Source organism: Callospermophilus lateralis, unplaced genomic scaffold, assembly GCF_048772815.1.
Source record: "Callospermophilus lateralis isolate mCalLat2 unplaced genomic scaffold, mCalLat2.hap1 Scaffold_314, whole genome shotgun sequence".
Classification (NCBI taxonomy): Eukaryota; Metazoa; Chordata; class Mammalia; order Rodentia; family Sciuridae; genus Callospermophilus; species Callospermophilus lateralis.
The window spans coordinates 1,280,103-1,300,340 of record NW_027513751.1 but is presented as its reverse complement, the minus strand read 5'-3'; the positions used below and the strand labels follow the sequence as shown (position 1 = coordinate 1,300,340).

At 42.9% G+C, this 20,238-nt stretch overlaps 1 pseudogene; it reads right to left on the bottom strand.

Annotated features, from left to right (window-relative positions):
- LOC143387807 (teneurin-4-like) overlaps nt 1–20,238 on the bottom strand; it is a 333,926-nt pseudogene that overhangs the window by 95,411 nt on the left and 218,277 nt on the right.

The following is a 20,238-nucleotide window of genomic DNA, read 5'->3' as shown; positions in this document are numbered from 1 at the left end:
GTTCTATGCTTAAATTCAACTCAGCATTTACTGGATGCCAGACCTTGTGTTAATTTATGGGTATAAGGAGATGAAATATATCAAGAATTTTATATTCTATCTATACCTTGCTTTGTTCCAGGCAGGATTTAAATTTGGTTTTGCAATCTTTTTTAATATTTATTTTTTAATCGTAGTTGGACTCAGTTATCTTTATTTACTTTTATGTGGTGCTGAGGATCGAACCCAGGGCCTTGCATGTGCTAGGCGAGTGCTCTACTGCTGAGCCACAACCTTAGCCCGGTTTTACAATCTTAAACAATACTTCTTATAGTGAATTTTGTGAAATACTAGTTCTAAGAGGTCCTCAGAAAGAGACATTTGTAATCAAAAAGGTCAGAAAATATTGCATTCCATATTTTTATCTTAGAAAGTCACACTGAATGTCACTATGTTTATTAAAGAAACCTGCTTATTTGATTATTGGAGCATTTTCTAATTTGACTTCAGAATTCTTCTTCCACATAACCCTGTAATATTCTATTCCATGACCCCCACTTTGGGAGCCCTGCTCTTGTGCACTTCTCTGGGTGCCTAATATGCACATTCTGCGTGACTCTGAGGCTGTCTGCAGGGTCAGTTGTTCCCAGGGAAGGAAAGGGAAGCTTTCAATATGGAACCACAGGGATACTTTTTCCATAGTCAGTTTCTTCAAATGGACCAAATTACACCCGGAGGACCTGCACTGTCCCATTGGTTTCAGAGGGACCTTGGAGTATCTGTGGGTGGAATGAAGTTCCCTCTCATCCCACACTTGGCTTCTGGAATAATCATGCCCCCATTAGCAAGAATGAGGAAGCCTCCTCCAGGGCAACCTGCTGACTTTCTTAAAGTGATATGCCCATCCTTCCCCATGGCGGAAACTCATTAATTCCACAAACCTGAAACTCATCAATAATTCAGAGAGGCCGAGTAACATCAACAATCCCCTCTGGAAGGACTCACACCAGGCGTATTTGCTAGAGCCAAAATAATGTAATTTTAAGGTTTAGAGAAGGGCTTTTAGAAAGAAGCACTGCCCTTTAAATGACAAGGGATTGCTTTATCTTCAACATCCTGCTTAGGCCTATGAAGAAGCCCCCTTGCAGCTAGGATCTGGTGTGACTAAAAGACTCTCAGAATCCTTAGAGGTATTTATTTTTCAATGAAGTGGCAAGGGGGCTATGCGATACACATGTCTTATATCAATTGTCCCTTTTCTTTAGGTTTTCCTTCTGGTCCTCTTGTACTTTTTCATCTTGACATGCACTTCTCCAGGTCACCATCTTTTCTTACTTAGATGCGAGCAAATAATCTGCTAATTGGTCTTCTTGTCCCTAGAAACACTGGTCCCCCCTCCCTGCCATTTCTTTTACAATAGGGCCAGATTGATCCTTCCAAATCACAAATGGTGTTATCCTGATTTTTAAAAATCTTCAGTGGCTCTCTTATAATCTAGCTTGAATTCCACAAGTTGCAAGTCCCCTGCCTAATCTGGTGGGGGTCTCTTTCTCTGGCCCTCATGATCCCTATCATAACTCTCACCACACTTGTTGGAATTGTTTTTGTGTTTTTCTGTTGACTTCGGGCACTCTGAGGGTAGGGACCCTTTCTTTAAGGGCAGTATTCACTTAAAATTTTCAGGTCCTGATTTTCAGAGAAGTTCTAATTTCATACTATTCAAGACTGAATTTTTAATAAAAACCACATGGTGGGGACTTTTTATAATGGTGGTTACTTTGAAGCTGGACAAACCTCAGTTCAACATATTTGTTGAGTGAGTATTGCTACCAATATTCTCTACCAATGCAACTGGAAAGAGAGAACAAAAATGGGCTTTTCTTTGAACTGCAAAATATGTGCTCTAGACAAGTCCTGACCTTGTGTAGTATAGGTCTCTGAATTCATGTTTAGAATTAGTACCCATTATACCAGAATGTCAGCCAGATGGGGGCTTGGGTTCAGACCTAGATTTTGCCAAGAAACATTTGTCTTTTAAAGCAAGTTATGATTCACTGACCTAATCCAACTAAAGGTCTGGTGATGCTATTTTAGAACTAAGGATTAGAACAGTTGGCTTGAGATAAGATGCAGGCCACTTCCCTGTAAGGATGCAGCTTGGAAGGTATAGTTTGAAGGATAAAATGTTAGAAATTGTGGGACATTTTCAGTGACTTATGGTGGTAGGAGGTAGAGTGTTGGAAACATGGATTGGGTTGGGAACTCCAAAGCCCCGGCTCAACCACTTCTTGGGGTGTGATTTAGGAGGAGTCATATGACTCCCGCAGTTTCCTTTTTCAATCAAATGGGTATAATCATATCTGTTCTCTTAAAAACATTCACAAACCTCAAGCCTCATAAAAAAACAACTTCACATAGTAGGAAAAATTCCATCAAATAATAATTTCATTATTAAATTTTATCCATCCTGAAGATTTCTCTGATGAAAATAATGTGTCAAATCTGTTTTCAAAATGCTCAGAGGCACTTGTCTTTCCTGCTGGAATGATTTTATTGTCAGTTGAGGGCCAGCACGTGAGTGGTGAGAAGGCTTGCCTCTTATCACCTGATGGGTCCTAGTGGCTCTTGTGCTGTATCTGGCAAAGATGTCCCAGCAAAGCCTGGGTCCATTATCATTCTCCCAAACCCTTTCCACGTAGTTTAAATTAGCTGTTATCTCTTGTTAAAAAACAATTTTGCTTTTTCTGTTAATTAAAAAATTAATCTGGCTAATGAAGTCCTCCAAATGAAAGGTGAGAATAAGAATACGATGATAAAATAGCATAATAGCACGTTCACCAAGCATCATTCCTGCCAATGCACCAAGCACTTGACATTCATTGTTTCACAACCCTCATGCTAACCCTGAGAAGACTCAAGTGAAGTGACTTGCTCAGGGTCACCTAGTTTGTCAAGTGTGGGATCTGGGATTAAAATCCCCACACTCGGACTACAAAATACCTGTCCTCAACTGGTGAGCATATGTTTTGTACCGGGTGCTAAGTTAGGGCTTGATGAGGAAAAGATTAATATGACATGATCTGTCTCCTTGGGGACCTCATTGTCCTATCACATACCTGATCATTCTCAGACATAGTCTTAGAGCAGTGAGGCCAATTTGGAAATTTAGGCATCACCAAATTCACATAAATGTTTAAAATGTCATGAATTACTTTGCCTTTAGGGAATATTCTTCAAAGACAAAACTTACCAAAGCCAGGTCTTCTCTGAAAAAGAAAACAAACAACAAACAAATAGACCACCCCCCGACTCCCTGAGGCCAGAGTCTGTTTCCCCTTGTCTCCAGAGCCTGGCCCCTGTACCTAGTACTCGGTAGGTGCTCCTTAGGTGGCTGCTGGATGAATAAACATGACTGCAAGAGCATATAGTCCTCACAGTTTCTTAGCTCGCTCTTGGGTCTATTCCTCTCTCAGGCCACCCAGGCTGGTTCCCAGCATCTTAATTCTGATGGACCAGGAGCCATAAGGGATGGGCAGGGTGACATGAGATGGGATGGAATAGGTGAAGGGTGTATGTATTGGGGGGAAGGACAACAGCACAGTGGTGATGTCACAAACAGATCTGAGCAGTTTAGGCAGAGAATGACACTCCAGGTATATCAATCACCTCGAGACCAAACACCCATCCCCGCTGGGCAGTGGATGCTGTGACAAAGCTGGGGATGTGGCAGTGTCCAGACATCTTCATGCTTATGGGGTGTATATACATTTTTATATACACGTTTCTTCTTTTATGCTCATCACAAACACACACACAAGACAACAGGAAAATAGAGGAAGGAAGACCATACCTTTAACTACCCTATCCAGATAGTGAGCTTGGGAGATAAAAGACAGGACATTTAAGGTAGGACCCAGTAAGTGCAGTACTGCCTGCCACATGACCATGCCAGGTGCTAGGGAGACACAGGGGGAGGTCCCCCTGCCATGGAGGGGGGAAAAAACCCAAAGATAAGATGACAGGGGAGAGGAAGGAGAGCAAGCACATTCTCCAGGAAAGACCAAAGGAACATGGGCTCATTCTGGAATCCAGGCACTTGTCAATGTGATCAAGAAGACACATGGAAAAGGAAAACAGGGGAAAGGAGGGTGGGAAGCTGCAAAAGTGGCCACACTCCTGCTCCGTCAGGTTCATCCAAGTTTATGGAAAACTAGAACTTGCCCTTGTCTACCCAGAGCATCATCCAACCTCCCCCAAGGGGAAGCAGCGATACTAAGAACAAGCTGTCCAGGCAGAGGTGTTCCCAAGAAGCTGGGATTTAGAAATATGCAAAATTTGAATCATTTCTGAAATGTACTAGAAAGAGTGGGTTGAGTCTTTGGTCAAATATACCATTAGCTTGTCTGTTTGCCATTCTTGAATTTTTCATGTACACATGTGCCCATATGTACTTGAATGCAGAATGCTTGGTGTTCAAGTAAGATGCATTCCTACTTTGTGCACCTTCCATAGAATGTGAGGTATAGATCAATGGATGTCATGGTGGAACACCAGAAAAAGAAAACCTGACCACAAGTCAGTGTTTTACTAACTCCAAAGATACAGTGCTGCCTGCTTTGTCTTACATTGGCAGGGCTGTGTCCAAGCCTAGAATTACTTGGCCATTTAAGATTTTGCCTGTTATGGGGCTGGGTGCCAAACATTGCTTTGATGTGAACTCAATGTGCATATAAGCAAGCCACTGCCTGTGTGTTCAGAGCAGGGCTGTCTCTCCAGTCCCAGCATAAATCATCAATCCATTTTGCCTTTCCCTTTGAGGAGCTTCCTTTTCCCTGTCTTCCTGTGCCTCCTTTTCATGTGTTTCCACAAATGCCAGGCAGATGGCACTCTCCCCTTTAAAGCCCCTTGATACCTTCAGCCAGGCTGCACCCCATCCTCAGCTCAATTTCACACAGGAATAAAAAATCCCAAAGATAGGGCTGGACTGCAGTGGCATGACCTAATCTGGAAGCCCTAGTATTCTATATACTGTAAAAATGTTATTACTCTTTTCATAAAAAAATTAAGTTCTATTTTTCAGTCCTCTGGCTAGACAAGAGATGGTTGCTGTTTATCAAGATATATTGGCCTCAAAAGATTGGTGGACAAAAGGTGCGTTCTTTGGTTCAGGTGTCCATGTACTGCTGTTTCAAGATGTGTTCCTTGAGGTGCATAGCCAAGTGGAAAATTGGGAATAGGAAATGAACAGGGCCTGCATGCATCCCTTCATTCTTAGAGATGCCATGGAGTCCATGAGAGCAGGATATCAGGAGGGAATGTGAAGGAGCGTGGCTTATCAAGCAGGAGTGGATAGACAAAGCTGTGGAATGCCAAGCAGGAAGGACCCTCATGAGAAAATGAAACACAGGACTGCCCGCATGAAACACAGCCTAGGGAGCATCTCTGGCTAAGGGGAAGACTTAAGACTTCCTTGATGCTTGGTTCATCTGTCACTTTAGTTTTAGTTGCGCTTACTCATCACATTTTGCAAAGTAGTTTAAAATTTCTTAGACATCATTTCCCAGGATGTCACGGAGCTTTGCCTTCAAAGAGCAAGAACACCGGGGATTCAGGTGGTTTTCTCAGTTTTCATCTGCAGAGTTTCTGGAAGGTCCTAATTATAATTACTTAAAAGAACTCTGAACCCAGAGTTTCTGGAAGGTCCTAATCATAAGTACTTAAGAGAACTCTGAACCCAGAGTTTCTGTCCTAATCATAAGTACTTAAAAGAACTCTGAACCCAGTTACAGAAGGGGTGAAGTGAGCCTAGGGTTCCCTCCCAGGGATGGCAAGCTTGGAGTAGACGCCATCACTGGGATCCAAAGGACAACACCACTGTGTGTCACCCACTTTGAGGGAGCTCTCCAGAGAGAAAACACTCCTGATTGTCTTCAAACTTAATGGTGGTATCATGGCTCTGGTGGTCAGTGAAGGTTCTATCCACTCTACAGAATATTCTCCCGAAACCCATGGGCTGACTTCAGAGAGTGCTCTCTCTTCAAATGCCATTCAATTTTCAAAAATTATATAGTAATAAAGCTCTCCTTTCAGTGTAAATCTTTTTTTTAATATCTTTAAAAAGTGCTTGCTAATTTCTCTTGACTGCAGGTAGGAACAGAAGCCAGTGGAAGTGACAGGCAGGCTCAGGTTACAATCAACATTGTGGCTTTTCAGAAGATAAGCAGGAACACTCAAAACTTCAAACCCTGACTCCACAAATCAAAAGGGATTCCTCTGCCATAAAGAGACTTCAAGCCACTCTGTGAATCCAAAAGCTGATAACAGCCAGTCAACACCAAGTCCAAGAGATTTCTGGGAATGGAACAGACTTTTCTTATCTCAGGCTATTGAAAATGGAAGTGACAACTGGGTCTTTGAAGTCCAATGTCATTTATTTATAAGACATATACAGAAGTCCATGCTGTCGCTGTGATTGCTTAAAAATCCGAACATGTATGCTTTTGAGTATAATCCTTTTAAAATTCATAATTTTAAAGTACCTACCAGCTTTTAGAAAAAAATGATGCAAAGTCTGGGAGGTGAATTCTAGACTTCACAAAATCCTCTGCATCTTTCTCTTAGGACTTCAGGATGAAGATGATGGCAGTAGAGTCATTTTTCTCATGGGTCATACTTATTTTTTTGACATTGCAGGCATGTTTTGTAGGTTCCTACCATCCTCTTCTCTCTAGGTAAGAAACTGGAGATAGTGGAGACACACAACTTATGTATTATAAAGACTGTGAACCTCTGGCATGAGGTTGATCTGGGAGGCCTAGGTCACTGGCATCTCTAAGACAACCCACATGACTCTTCTGTACCAACAGAGGTTTCCAAGACTTTCTTTCAGGACAATTCCAAGAAGCTTTAGGGTTCTTGTCAAAGGTTGTGGAGACATGAAAGTGGCTTTTCCATTCTTATGATCCAGGAGCCTCTGGTCAACTCTAATAGTTGCATCACTGGTCCATGTCAGGCCAGATGAAACGGAGATCAACACAGCAGGTGGTACATACAGGTTACAATCATCTGATCTTCTTTCAGGTGATGACAAGTCATCCAGGAGATGTTCTTGTTAAGATCTTAGACACATTCATGCTCTTCTTTCTTTGGATAAAGAACTGGTGAAAAAGTGGTGAATGGTGCCACCCTGAGAGGAACCCAAGGAGCCCAGTAGCTTTCCTTGATTCCCAGCCCTACCATGTAGGTGCTGAGCTCTCTAGAGCCATTGGCAATCACACTTTCCCTCTGAGTGTAGCACGTTCCTTCTCTCTTCTTGTCAGCATCTGTCCTGTGGGATCACAGGTACTGTTGCAAGGAGATGCTTCTGAGGAAAGGATAAGCACAGGGCTATCACACAGGCTAAATCCCTGAGAGCAACTTGTGAGCTATTGGTTAAGGATTGTCTGGTTACAAAAAAGAAGCCTGAAAGCTACCACTCCAAAGTGGACGAGTGCTGCCAAAGATTCTGTGGCCTTCTCTATAATTTCCCTTCAAGGTGAAGTCTGGTTGTGCTCACTCAAGTAATTGCATCATCAGAGTTTTATTTTGATCTTTACTCCCAGAGGAATCTTATGTTTAAGAATTAGGTTTTATGTGATTTGGATAGCTCTCCTGAAGTTGAGGAAATAATTCTGGATATCTGGCATCTTGAACAATCACAGCTTTGGGGTCAAGGTTGGAATTTTATAAATATAATCAGAAGCTGGCACTTCCCACACATGTTTTGAGACTTTATAGATGAGGGGCACTGAGGTGAGTAAAGTAATCATCACAGGATTGATTCAAAATGTTAGCAGTGTCTTCAAAGAAATAGGAAAAATTAAACACCTTCTTAAATTTAACCATGAGTGCCAGGTTTTGCTAAGGAAATCAGAGGTCAAGCCCCAGATGTAAGGGACCAATAAAATTTCTGGAAAAGACATCCAAAAACATATTTTTGATGACTCTATGTTGACCATATACTTGACAGATAGACCTGAATCAATCCTTCTTACCTTAACTTCTCTACTTGGAAAACTGGGTCCCATGTGTACCAGTGGGTTACTAGTGTCAAGTAAGCAAGAGCAAAATCAAAGGATGGCTTAGAAGGGCTTTTTCTTCATGGGATATTTTTAGGAGCAGGTGAATGGGTTCAGACTGATGGGTGTGCAGTTCTGTGGGTGGTGGAGAGGGCTGGCATTCCTCATCCCTGGACATGCCTGTGGCCACCCCATTCTGTGATGCACCTGCACTGGGAGAGAAACTGAGCCCTAAGACACCATGTGGTTTTCCCACAGTGCTTTCACCAAAGACCTTTCTTCCAGATGCAAATAGACAGTAATTCCTAACACAAGGCATTAGGTTTCAGTGTGAACGGTCTTGCTGTTTGAAAAAACAACAACAACAAACAACAACAACAAAAAACCACCTAAAATCTGTCATTAAAGATGATGCCACTATCAAGTTCTCTCTTATTATGAAAACCAACCTCTTCTGAGAAAAATAAAGCAGATATTTAATTCCTACTGCAATAATCTGCTCTGGGAAATGTCATTGGGGTAAAAAGCTTCTCAGACTGGGGATTGGTCATAGGGAGCCCAGCTTCGTCTTTTTCTTTTGAGTTCTTCATTCCTGCTGTAAGGTAATCGGGTCATTCTTCCTGTTCATGGAGGGCAGCAGTGCGTAAAAAGACACTCCACTCTTCTTCTTCCATTGCATGGAGGACTCTGAGCCAATGTCCTAGTCTCTGGTGTGGGTAAAAACTATGACTACATTGCAGCATTGGAACTTGCTGCATGATAATGACCCATTGCATAATAATGAAATCTGATAATGAGAGAACATTTAACACTTTAAAATTCTAACTTTTCACATCAGCAGATTTTTTTCTTTTCTTAAATCACCCTTGCATGAGTGAATTTTCTTGGAAACATAAGAAAATAGTCCTTGTTACCACAAAGATTAAAAGAGCGTTCTTCTCATTTCTATCTCAACAGGAAAAGGAAGGCACCCACTACTGTTTCTCTGAATTTCCCCCCATCCCTTATATCCTGCAAGGTCACTGAAGTGTTCCTCCAGCACCAGGGTGTTGGGTTTCCCATGGGGATGCAGGTGGCCACGGCACAGACCCACAGAGAGAAGGCTGCCATGCAGGAAAATCAGACAAGGACAAAGAAAATGCCCACCACACAATGAAGGGTAATAGAATTCTGAGCCAAAGTCTGCACCACTGTGACTAGTCCATTACTTCTCCAATGACATTTTTCTGGTATTTAGGACTGTCAACCTTCCTCTTCTATCATGCACATTTACCTTGATGTATTTCTTATCTGGAGGGGAAAAAAAAAAAAAAACATCTGCAACTCTGAGGAGGAATCTGTTCTTAAAGAGGGACAACAGGGTGAGCAAGGGAGGTAGAGAGGACAGTTTGACTTCTTGGCATCAAAATAAATGGGACCTTCTTAAAGCCAGGCTGATGAATATCCACAAGCCATTTGATGTAGCGCAGCCTGCCCACGAGGCCTGCCATGAATCATCTGTGACTGGACTAAGGGAGAATTTCCCTCAGTCCCTAGTTATTGGACTCAGCTGAGATGTTTTATCTTATAAAAGTCTAACATTCATAAACTTTTTGGAGATTGGAAAGGCAAGTGGAGGATTCTGTAAGCAAGTGATAGAAAACAGAATACGCTATCCTTGGGCTCTGATTTCTTTTTGAACAGAATGGGCCATCTTCTGGGCTGTGAGACTGAAATGTCAGACTGACCTCTGTCATGCAGAAAGGCAGAAGAGAGTGGGAAGTGGAGTTTAAAGAAGAAGGCCCCGGGGAGGGACTAGGCCATATCTCATTAAGGGGTTTCCAGGACATTAACACAAAGAAGCCATCAAGGAGTGGACAGTGAGATGACATGCTATCTTTGGCTGTGGAAGAGCAGGAAGACTGCTGCCACTGTGGAGGAGCGAGGGCTGGGGCAGATTAGGTGAGGGACTCCAGTGCACTCAAATAAGAAGAAGGCACAGCCTTGGGAAGGACATGCGCTGGATGCTACCATGGAAAACCTGGCCTTTGTGGTGCAAGAATTTCAAACAGCTGCTGAGGAGGAAATCAAGCTGCAAATTCCTGATCTACCTCTTTAAAAGATACATGACCTTTAGACTCAGGTCCTGAAACAGAGGAAATAGTCCATACTTCTTCACTTTATAAGAAGTATAAAGTAATGCAGTTAAAATCTTTAGCACAATGCTTGACACAGTGTACATATTTGAAAATTAGAAGCCATTATTATTAAATTAATAAGTGTAAGGTGTTCCATAGCTACTTATTAACTCAGTGATTTCATCGGGGCAAGGACCAAGGGTATGAAGGAATGGCAAAACAAAACAAAACAGAAAACCCTAAAAGAGAAGAGTTAGCTCCTTTTGCTTAAAATTCTTTGTCCCTTGAAAGCTTAAGAGTTTCTCTAAGACCCAAGAGGTCTCCTTCAAGCTGGAGAAGCACCTGGAATCCTGCTTTCTCAAGCCACATGCTCACCATCTGATTACAGACCCTTCCTTTTGAAAAAATGGAAGGGGAAAAAGTTAAAACACACACAAACCAGTTGGTTCAATAAAGAGCTTTTGGTGAGTGTTCATTCCAGGATAATAAACCAAGAAAAACGTCTGGCTGTGTTTAAAATCAACAAAACCAGTAGGAAAGGCAGAGAGAGGAAAGGCAACGGGGAGATGAGCTTGTTTTTAAAGTTGCTAACAGTGCTGCTGCAGCGGGGGCAGGTGCTGAGGAGACCCCAAGAGAGGAGAAAGGAGACAGATGCAGACAGGATGGATGCTGAGGGCAGCAGAGGGGAAATGCAGATGTGGCCTGGGTCCTGTGGAGAGCTTCCCCAGGATTCCAGGCCTGTTGGGGAGCCTCCGAGGCCAGCGAGAGTGGAGACTCAGAGACAGTGAAGCTGATATCCATGGCTATGTGTATGGACTGCTCCACTGCGTGCAGGCTTGTGCGGTGCTCTTTACCTGCATTCTTCTCCCCATCCCACAGGTGAGGAAACTGAGCCTTTCACCTGGAAAGGGCTAAACAGCAAGGTGTGCTAACCAGCTAAGTGGGACCTGGAAATATAAACTGGGAAGACTAAGGTTGAAAACACCACACTGTGAATTTAAATCCAATTGACATCTAGGAAAAGCCAGTCATAATGTCATCAGATGAAAGGACTTTTGACCCCTTCCCACATGCAATGGGGACCCAGGCTAGTGACCCCACAGACAAAGGTGTCCTGCAGACCCAGACCAGGTATCCTGGGCTCCGTACCGATGGTGCAGTGCTCGCCGTTCCACCCGGGACTGCACTCGCACTTGCCGTCGCGGCAGGTCCCATGCTCGGCACAGCGTGGGTGGCAGGCTCGCTGGTCACACGCCGCCCCCATCCAGCCATCCTCGCAGCGACAGGTGCCCCCCACGCAGACGCCATGGCCACCACAGTCGGCAGCACAGATCTCTGTAGGCAGAAGGTGGGAGGAGGAGAGAAAGAAACAACTACTGAGCAAGTCACTGCTGGGGACAGGATCACACTTGGTTACCTACTAGGCTTCTGTGAGTGATTCCAGAGGCTTGGGAGATTAATCTCCATAGACAATGGCCTCAGGACCACAGCAATGCCCTGGGCCGAAGCCTGCCCTGAGTTGTTTCCCCACCAGGACAGGAGGGACAGAGGGCTCTGCTCTATTTGCTTTTCCTGCTGCCAGCCAGTCTCCGCCTTTGTGCTTGCCACTTCCAAGGGGGACTGGCTTTGTGAACAGATGTGAGAAAAAGTCAAATTTAATTAAAAACTGGTTATGTGTGAAAACAAAGTGAGGAGGAGTCCCGGTCACCAAGTAAAGAGCTTGTGGGTCTGGCTGGGGCATGTGAAGAGTTCTGGGGCCCGTGTTTCACAGCAGCTCTGACTCTAACTGAAGTGGGGGTGAGGGGAGGCTGGATCCTCCACCCCATGGGCATACTCCGGGTTGTTGTCCAAAACCTGCAGTTTATTCTCTGTCCTTGGCTTTCTGCTTCCTCCCCCTAAATCCAAGCTCCATCTAAATGGGCTTTTAGACTCAAAGCAAACAGCTGGCGGGGTATGGGGAGCACTTGAGGGCCAGAGTGGAGCCACCTGTTCCTTCACAAAGGCCCGTCTGTGCAGTGGTGCGGAGCACACAGGGCCTGATTCACAAGCCCCTCGGGCTTCCGGCCAGCAACTACTTCATGCTTCTTGCAGGCAGAGGTCGTGAAGGCTTCCAAAACGTAAGTGCTCTTTAGGAAATAGGCTGAGCAACCGTGTCCATGGATGCGCTCTGCCAGGGCTCTGATGGAGACCCGGATGCTTCGCGGCCCAATAGTCTTCACATTCATGTGAAAATCCTGACACTTTAAATTTCTTTTAAACTAAGTGAACTGGCATCTGTGCCTTTACTCCCTTCCAAGTGACACTGCTGGTGTAGAAACTGCTAATGTTTTAGTTGCTTTTGAAAAAGGAAAGAAAACAAAATTAGATTTCAGAGGCTCCGACCTTCATTACTAACCTGAAGACAATGGATAAAATGTTTGCAAAATTAAAAAAAAAATGCTCTTTATGGTGTGTCCTTATGCAAGCAAAATGGAGGTACTTCCTACACATCTGATTTCTCATCTGCTGAGAAAAGAGAGAGGCTGCTGGAGGAGGGACAGAGATAGCTCTGAATTGGAGCCAAAGAACTGGATTCTATACAAGGCTCAGGAGCTTCTGAGCTGTGTGACTATGTGCAGGTTCTTTGACTTTATTGAGCCACAACTTCTGGCCCAGGGGAACAAGTGCTGTGTGATACTGTGGTCAGCCCCCTGATGACCAAGCCAAGCTTCAGTGAGCACTCAGTGAGGTGCACAATACAAAAGATCACGGTAATGGCTGATTAACTCAAGAAAGGTTTCCTGAAGACTGGGAGTCCAAAGAGGTTTGTGAAATCCTGCTCAGCCACTAATCTGCTGAGAAGGTCACTTCTGTCTGGGTATCAGTTTCCTCATCTATTTCAGGGGGTAACCTGCCTGATGGTTTTTAAGATTCCAGGCTTTAACTTTGTGGGAGTCTATGATACAATTACTCACTGTGTTACATAATATAATTCTACCCCCAAGGCTTGGCTCACCTGTCACAGGTGACAAGAAGTCACCTGGGAGTCAACCTGTGGTTATTCTCTTGCTCCTTCTCATCCCATATTACACATTAGAGTAATTCTTTGTTTTTGTGACTGTCTCATTGTCAGACCAGGAACAAGCTTGGACTAGGTTCTCCTTCCTCAGATCACCTCTATCCCTGGTACCGAGCACAAGTCCTGGCACAGAATAGAGCCTTAATTAAGTTTTGTTGCCCAGAGAGACAGGCACATGAGGATGAAAAATAATTTGTATACACACTGCTCAACCTGGCTGAAAGTCCAGCAAGGTCTACCTTTCCCAAGTGACCTATCCACCAGAAAATGTACCATGCCAGGGTGGGGCTGTGGAGCCAAGTGTTACTACCCCTAGCAGCCCATCTAGGACGTTGTTCAAGCTCCTTTCAGACAATGTTTTAGGCAACACTTCTCAGCCTCTTGGCTGAGATCAAGTGTAGACAACATTGTAGCCTTTCCTAGACATAAATAATGACAATCTCCAGTCCTCAGGCTTCCCTAGATCCCATCTGAAACTCCCACCTTTTCTGCACACCACTGAAGGACAATGATCTCCTGATGACTCGGAGGCTGGGTCTAGGTTCAGGGCTGGAGGTTTCCCAAGAGCCCCGGGGAGAAGAACAACTTGGGCTTTGCTTGGGTTTACTCAGCACTTTTCCCAGTGGTAGTTTATGGTGTGAAAGTAAACAGCAAACAGTACTTCTATTCACCAAGCCAGGAGAGGGACAGGCTGCTGGCGCCAAAGTGGACATGTTTTTAGGCAGCAGGGATATGGAGTTGATGGGGACCGAGAATAGAAGAGGTAGGCCTTGCCCTGGACTTACCTGTGGGATATCAGGTCTTACCTAACAGGCATAGCTGCCCCATGAGCCTCAATATCCATGGGGGATTAATTTCAGGACCCCCTGAATACCCAAATCCATGGATTCTCAAGTCCATTTTATAAAATGGCAAAGTATGTGTATTTAACCTTTATAATCCTCCTGTATATTTTAAGTCATCTCTAGATTATTTGTCATGCCAAATACAATATAAGTGCTATGTAAATAGTTGTCAGATTATATTACTTAGGGAATAATAATGAGAAAAATCAGTTCACTACAGATGAAAAAATTTTTTGGAATATTTTCAACCTATAGTTGGTTGAATGGATACAGAACCTGTGAATATGGAGGGAAGACCTTACAACATTCCTTTACTAATTAATCTAAAGGTAGTGTGGACAAAGGAGAGTAAGACTTGCAATCAGATATAATTCCAAATCTCAGTTCAGCCAGTTACCTGACCTCCTACTCTATGGTTCTTAGCCTCATTTGATTCCTCCATAAAATGGGGAGGGACGATAACAGCACCCATTTCAGAGGGCACTTGGTACCTGATATATAGTAGGTCTCAATAAATTCATACTGACTTATTTATCCTTCTACTAATCTTCCATACATGCCTACTATGTGCCAGAGCCTTTACTTTGTACTCGAATACAGAGGTCAGTAGATACAATCTGTCTCCCAGGATGTCTTTGTCCAAATAAACCACAAACTGATATTGGCATTCCAAAGATTATCCAAATAATCTGTAGCCATCCCAATAACCTATAGCCATTAACTCTACCATTTGGCATATATGCAATGGATTAAAACCACAGATCTGGAGTCTACCCATGTCTTTGCCACTGATTGGCTGAATAATCTGCAAGTTGCATGTTATGCAATCCATCAAACCTTCAACTTCTATTTCTATAAAATGGGGACAATAATTCCCACTTCACAGATTTTACAGACTTGGTGTTGGATCAAATGAGGTAATGTGTGGGAAGGCCATTTTTGGCTTAGTTAACACTTAGATCATGTTTTACAGTTTAAGAAGCATATTTCACATACAATTTCTCACTTAAATATCATGAGGATGTTATGAGAACATTTGGCTGCTATCCTTCTTAGAGGTGAGGATACCAAGACCCAGATGGGAGAAGGACATTCTACAAGGTCATGTAGGTGTCTGTGTGTTCTCCTTGTTTTGACCATCCTTAAGCAACACAGAATTGCAAGACAGGCATTCTACAAATAAGAAAACAGCCTCAGAATAAGGAAACAACAACAACAACAACAACAACAACAACAACCAACTATATCCTATATCCTCCAGGGAAGCTTTTCTTTAGGGGAAACTCCTGGTTTATTCCAGCAGATTCCTCCCACCCACTTCTGGCCTTGCTGCCTCTTTTTTTGTTACATCCAGTTAGACCCTGGATATATATGAGATGAAATGGGATCCTCCACACAGAGTTTCCCAGACACTTGATCTCACTCTTTGCGTCTGGAGACTGTGGGTCTGATCATCCAAACATTCCATTTCCTTGCTAGTTGACACTAGACATTCTCTCCTGGCATGAAGCTAAAGCTGCTCAGTGGCTGGGCACCCTCCAACAGCCCTTTACAAGCTGGGTTGTGAGCTCTTACACATTTTAATGGAAGGGGCCTGAACTGGCGACCTTGATGTTTATTGGGTGCTAACTGATGGTAATGCAGCCTGGGAGCGCTCGGGTTCTCCTTTGCAGAGGGGCCAGTTTGAGTGGAAGAGACCCACTGATACATGATGGAAGCAGAAACCTATGCTGCTACTTTATCATCTGTCCTCAGGTTTAGTCCCTATTTGTTATTTATTCTCCCAAATACTTTGATTTATTATTTTTGTTCCTGAAATAAAGGAATAGCTCTATTTTTGCCTTCTCAGATTCTGCTTTGACATTAAAGCAGATGTAACTTCACAGAGTAGTTGGTGAGATCCAAACAGGATGATGTTACAGAATGTGCTTTGACAGCTCATATGCCTTTTACATCATAGAAATGGGCCTTGGTGAAATTTGGGATGCAGTTCCTAAGTCTCATGTTTCCTTCTTTGTAAACTGAGACAACATGGCTCACTCTAGAGGGTTGTTTGGCACTGAGGATACAAGTGGGGATGACCTCAAGGAGTTTAGGTCTGACATGACAGATGAACATGACCTAAATCTACCGAACTACATGAGCAAATGTGAGCCAAAGTGAAGAGTCTAGCCTAGTGCCTGGTGTGTGATCAGAATATAATAAATTTCACAGACACGTTTTTATAAAAAAAAGGAAATGAGAAGCAGTGATAAGTAGACTAGATTGAAGGCTGAAGATCAGATGTGAATTCTGACTTTGGAAACATCCAATACAAGAACATTTGATAATTGCCGGCTGACTTTCATATGATCAAAATCCAAGCTTTCTGATTGAATGCTGAAGGTCTGGGGCCTGGCAGGTATCTGTGGAGGTAGTAGGGAGTATACAGGCTGTAGGGTAGACTGACTCCCTAGTTTCCCTGCTATGGGTTCTTGGGAAAATTACTTAATCTCTCTGAGCTATAATTCTTCACTTCTTAAATGGAGAGAGTAATAATTATCTCCCTCCTATAGGGTGGATGGTGATAATTAAAGGAAGAGGTATGTGTAAGAAGCTCTATGTAAACTATATTGCATGCATGACTGGTTGATGAAGCCCTAAGACATACTGTATCAGCAGAGCTCCATGCTCCCTAACAGAGGATCAGCTTCCGGATGAGCCAAATATTTGCTTTTCTAATAGTAACCTCAATATTTGGGTATGAAGCTCTTGTTCTGGTCACCTGGATGGCACCATTGTCAAGACTATTAAAAGCTAGGTAGAAGCCATTTGTATGTGTAGGATGATATTTTTCTTGAAATCAGGTGATGATCTCCAACTGTCCTAAATTTCTCATTCCTTGCCTGAACTATAACAGGGTCTTGAAGATGACCCAACTAGACTCAAGAACACATTAGCTCTTTTCTTTTTCCTTCCTTCTTTCTTATTTTTTTTTGGGGGGGTGGGGTGGGAGGATGCTGCGCCCCTCCCCTGACTCAGGCAATGGCAAGGCCCTACTGAGGTGGATAGCGCAAGGCGTCCATCCTCTGGAGGAGTGCAGTATGTTTCTGGGAATGGGCTAATTTGTTTTTGTACTCCTTTAATAAGTATAGTTGTGACTTCTCATATGACCATTAAGTATGAAGGAAAAAAAACATGACTTTCCCAATTAATGCAACTACTTCTAAAGAATGGATCTGTTTGCTCTAAATGCAATGATTCAGCTGTGGAGTGTAAATTGTTAATGTCTAATGAAAAACTCCCTGTATTCCTGTCAAGGAAGTTTTTGAGAAATTAAATTAAAATCTAGAGGAGAAAAATTAATGTTAAGAAGACAGATTAGTGCTTAGTACTGGGCAACTTGTTCTTGTTCCTGTGCACAATGGTTTGTGCTCTTACTCTTGTTTGACTAAAATTAATAACAAGTCAACCACTTGCCATAACCATGGCACTGGTTCCAGTCAGTAAGTTAAGAAAGAATAGTCAAGGTATAGGCCAATAGTTTGGGACATTTGTAATTATTATTAAAAGTTAACTAAGCAGAAACAGCTCAAAGCAAAACACGAACTGAAAGTACAAATGTTTGCTTATGCATAAGCCAAGATACATTCTTCTATTCTGATTGTAGCTAGGTAATTTTTTGTTTCTTTGAATAATGATTCCTGTTTTGTAACCACAAAGTACTGTGAGCCTGCCAAAATTAAAAGTATATATGATCAAGTTCACAAGTAAAGATTGGGATCAACACCTGCACTTTGGTGTCTGTGTTGTTTCTCCACCCCTCTTTCGCTGACTCCTCACCATCCGTTTGTCTCCTGAGACCCCCTGTTGGAGCAGGTCTCCGACAGGAGGAGGTAGGAGTGGGGGGATTCCAGGGATTGAACCAGGGCACTTGACCACTGAGCCACATCCCCAGCCTTATTGTATTTTATTTAGAGAAAGGATCTTACTGAGTTGCTCAGGGCCTTACTAAGTTTCTGAGGCTGGCTTTGAACTCATGATACCCCTGTCTCATTCTCCTTAGATGCTGGGATTACAGGTGCATGCCACCATGCCTGACACATTAACTCTTTTCTTGTAGGAAGTCAAACCCAAGCACTTTCCCTTGCCCAAGCAATCTCTTTCCCATCTCACTTGTGTATCTTTTTTCTAGACTAGAATCCCACCTGACAGCAGAGTCTAGCTTTTATCCATCTTGGTTTCCTGAGCACTAGCACCAGGCATGGCACAGCATGGCTTTCTACAGATGTTTGTTGAAAGAATAAATAATTGGGAAAAAAAAGTTTCATGAAAGAAGTGTATGTTTGTTGGCTTGACTCACTGTCATAGTGCACACAAGTTATTTTGTCAAATATATTCATATAGAGGCTCAGATTTCTTTGCACCTAACCTACTTAGACACTCATCTTCTGAGTTGTGATTGTAAATGTTCTCAGTCCTTATCCTCAGAAACATCTTCCTTTGTGCCAATGCCCAAACTGCACCTGTTGTCTTTCCTTGAGGGAGGTGAACATATGAGGAAGAGGTGAAGAGGGCAAAGAAAAGATCTAAGATTTGGCTATTGGTAATTATGCTCCAAAGTGTATACGTAAGGGAGAAGCTGCCCCGGGCTTCTCTTATTAAACTCTAATCCACATACAAGCCCAGATGAAGCCTGGGACCTATCATGGCTATGTTTTAATTTGTCTGGACTTATTTTACAATCCTGTTCATTAAAATAGCTGGTAGGGGAAGCTGTGTCTTTCCCCTAAAGAGAGAGACTTACACATAATTTTCCCATAAAATTTTTTTCTACTTGGAAAGATGCTCAAAATTGCCCCAAATAGGGAGTGGTAGGGACCCCACCCATGTTTCTGCACACTTTCTGCTGAACAAGGAATGGATGCAGATGAAGATGTTTTTAAAATTCTTGGGGATGTGGGAACAGAGTCTGGGCCCCATGTGACCTCTTGGGAAGTCTGTTTGTAAGTCAAATTTGATAAGTCAAATATTTCTATTTTGCTTAGGAATTGAGATTTGGAGAGTGACCTTAAGAAATTTTAATAGTGAGTTTGACAATTTAAGATGAATTCTGCTTGGATTTTCTGTTTTATCACTAGTTCATCTGAGTTATTGCCCACTTGAGGGATTTCTCTAAAATCCTGGTAGTCTTAAAATTCAAGTCAATCTACCTAGCACTTAAGGCAAAAATAAGAAAGAAATGAAATTTCCACAATGTTGCAGAACTGTTGTTGATGGCACAGAAACGTTACCTCATTCCTGCTTCTTAGCAGTCCTGTAAGGCTACTTGCACTCCTGTACTGGAGTCAAGGAGACTGCTTGGAGAAATGCTCAAAGGTACTTAGCTAGAATAAAAGGTGATTATACTAATACAGGTTTTTGGTTTGTGAATTGTGGGATCAGGTTGAGGTAAAACCTGATGTAATCTGACAGTGGTTCCCTGACTGTTAATTGTAAATTAGATCATTGCCACAGTTAGAATACACAATTTCTAAAATCAGAGTCTGAGTCTGCTTCCTCACCCCAACTGAATCTCTGTTGGATTAAGAACTTCTCCTTTTCTTTGTTTCTCTGTTTATCTATCCATCTGTCTGTCCCTCCACCTAACTGCCTGATCATCTAACTGGTTATCTAGTCACCAGGCCATTTAACTAAACATCCATCCATTCATCCATCCATCCATCCATCCATCCATCCATCCATCCATCTATCCAACATGTGACCTGAGCAAGTTATTTCATCTCTCTGTGCCTCAGCTTTCTCATCTGCAAAACAGTATATAGATATCAAATATTAGGCTCACGTACAGGTTAAATAAATGTTATGCAATGTGTCTACTGTCACATACATCTTTCACGGAGTAAACATCTATTATATGGCAACTATTTCATGTTTATATGCTGGAAAGAGCCAGGGAAGGGAGGGTTTGAAAACATGGGGAAAGCAAGGGATGATGTTCCACTGAGATTCCTCTTAACAAGTTGGCAAACACTGGACCCAAAGCATAATTGGCAAGACAGGCTTACAGGGCAGTTCATCCCCTGGGCAAGGGAACACAGGCAGAGAGATATGTGGGCATGGGCTGTGTAGGGAACCATCCATAATAATAGGAAAGTATTTGACTAATGCTCTCAATGTTCTCAGTGAGGTAGGAGGAAGGA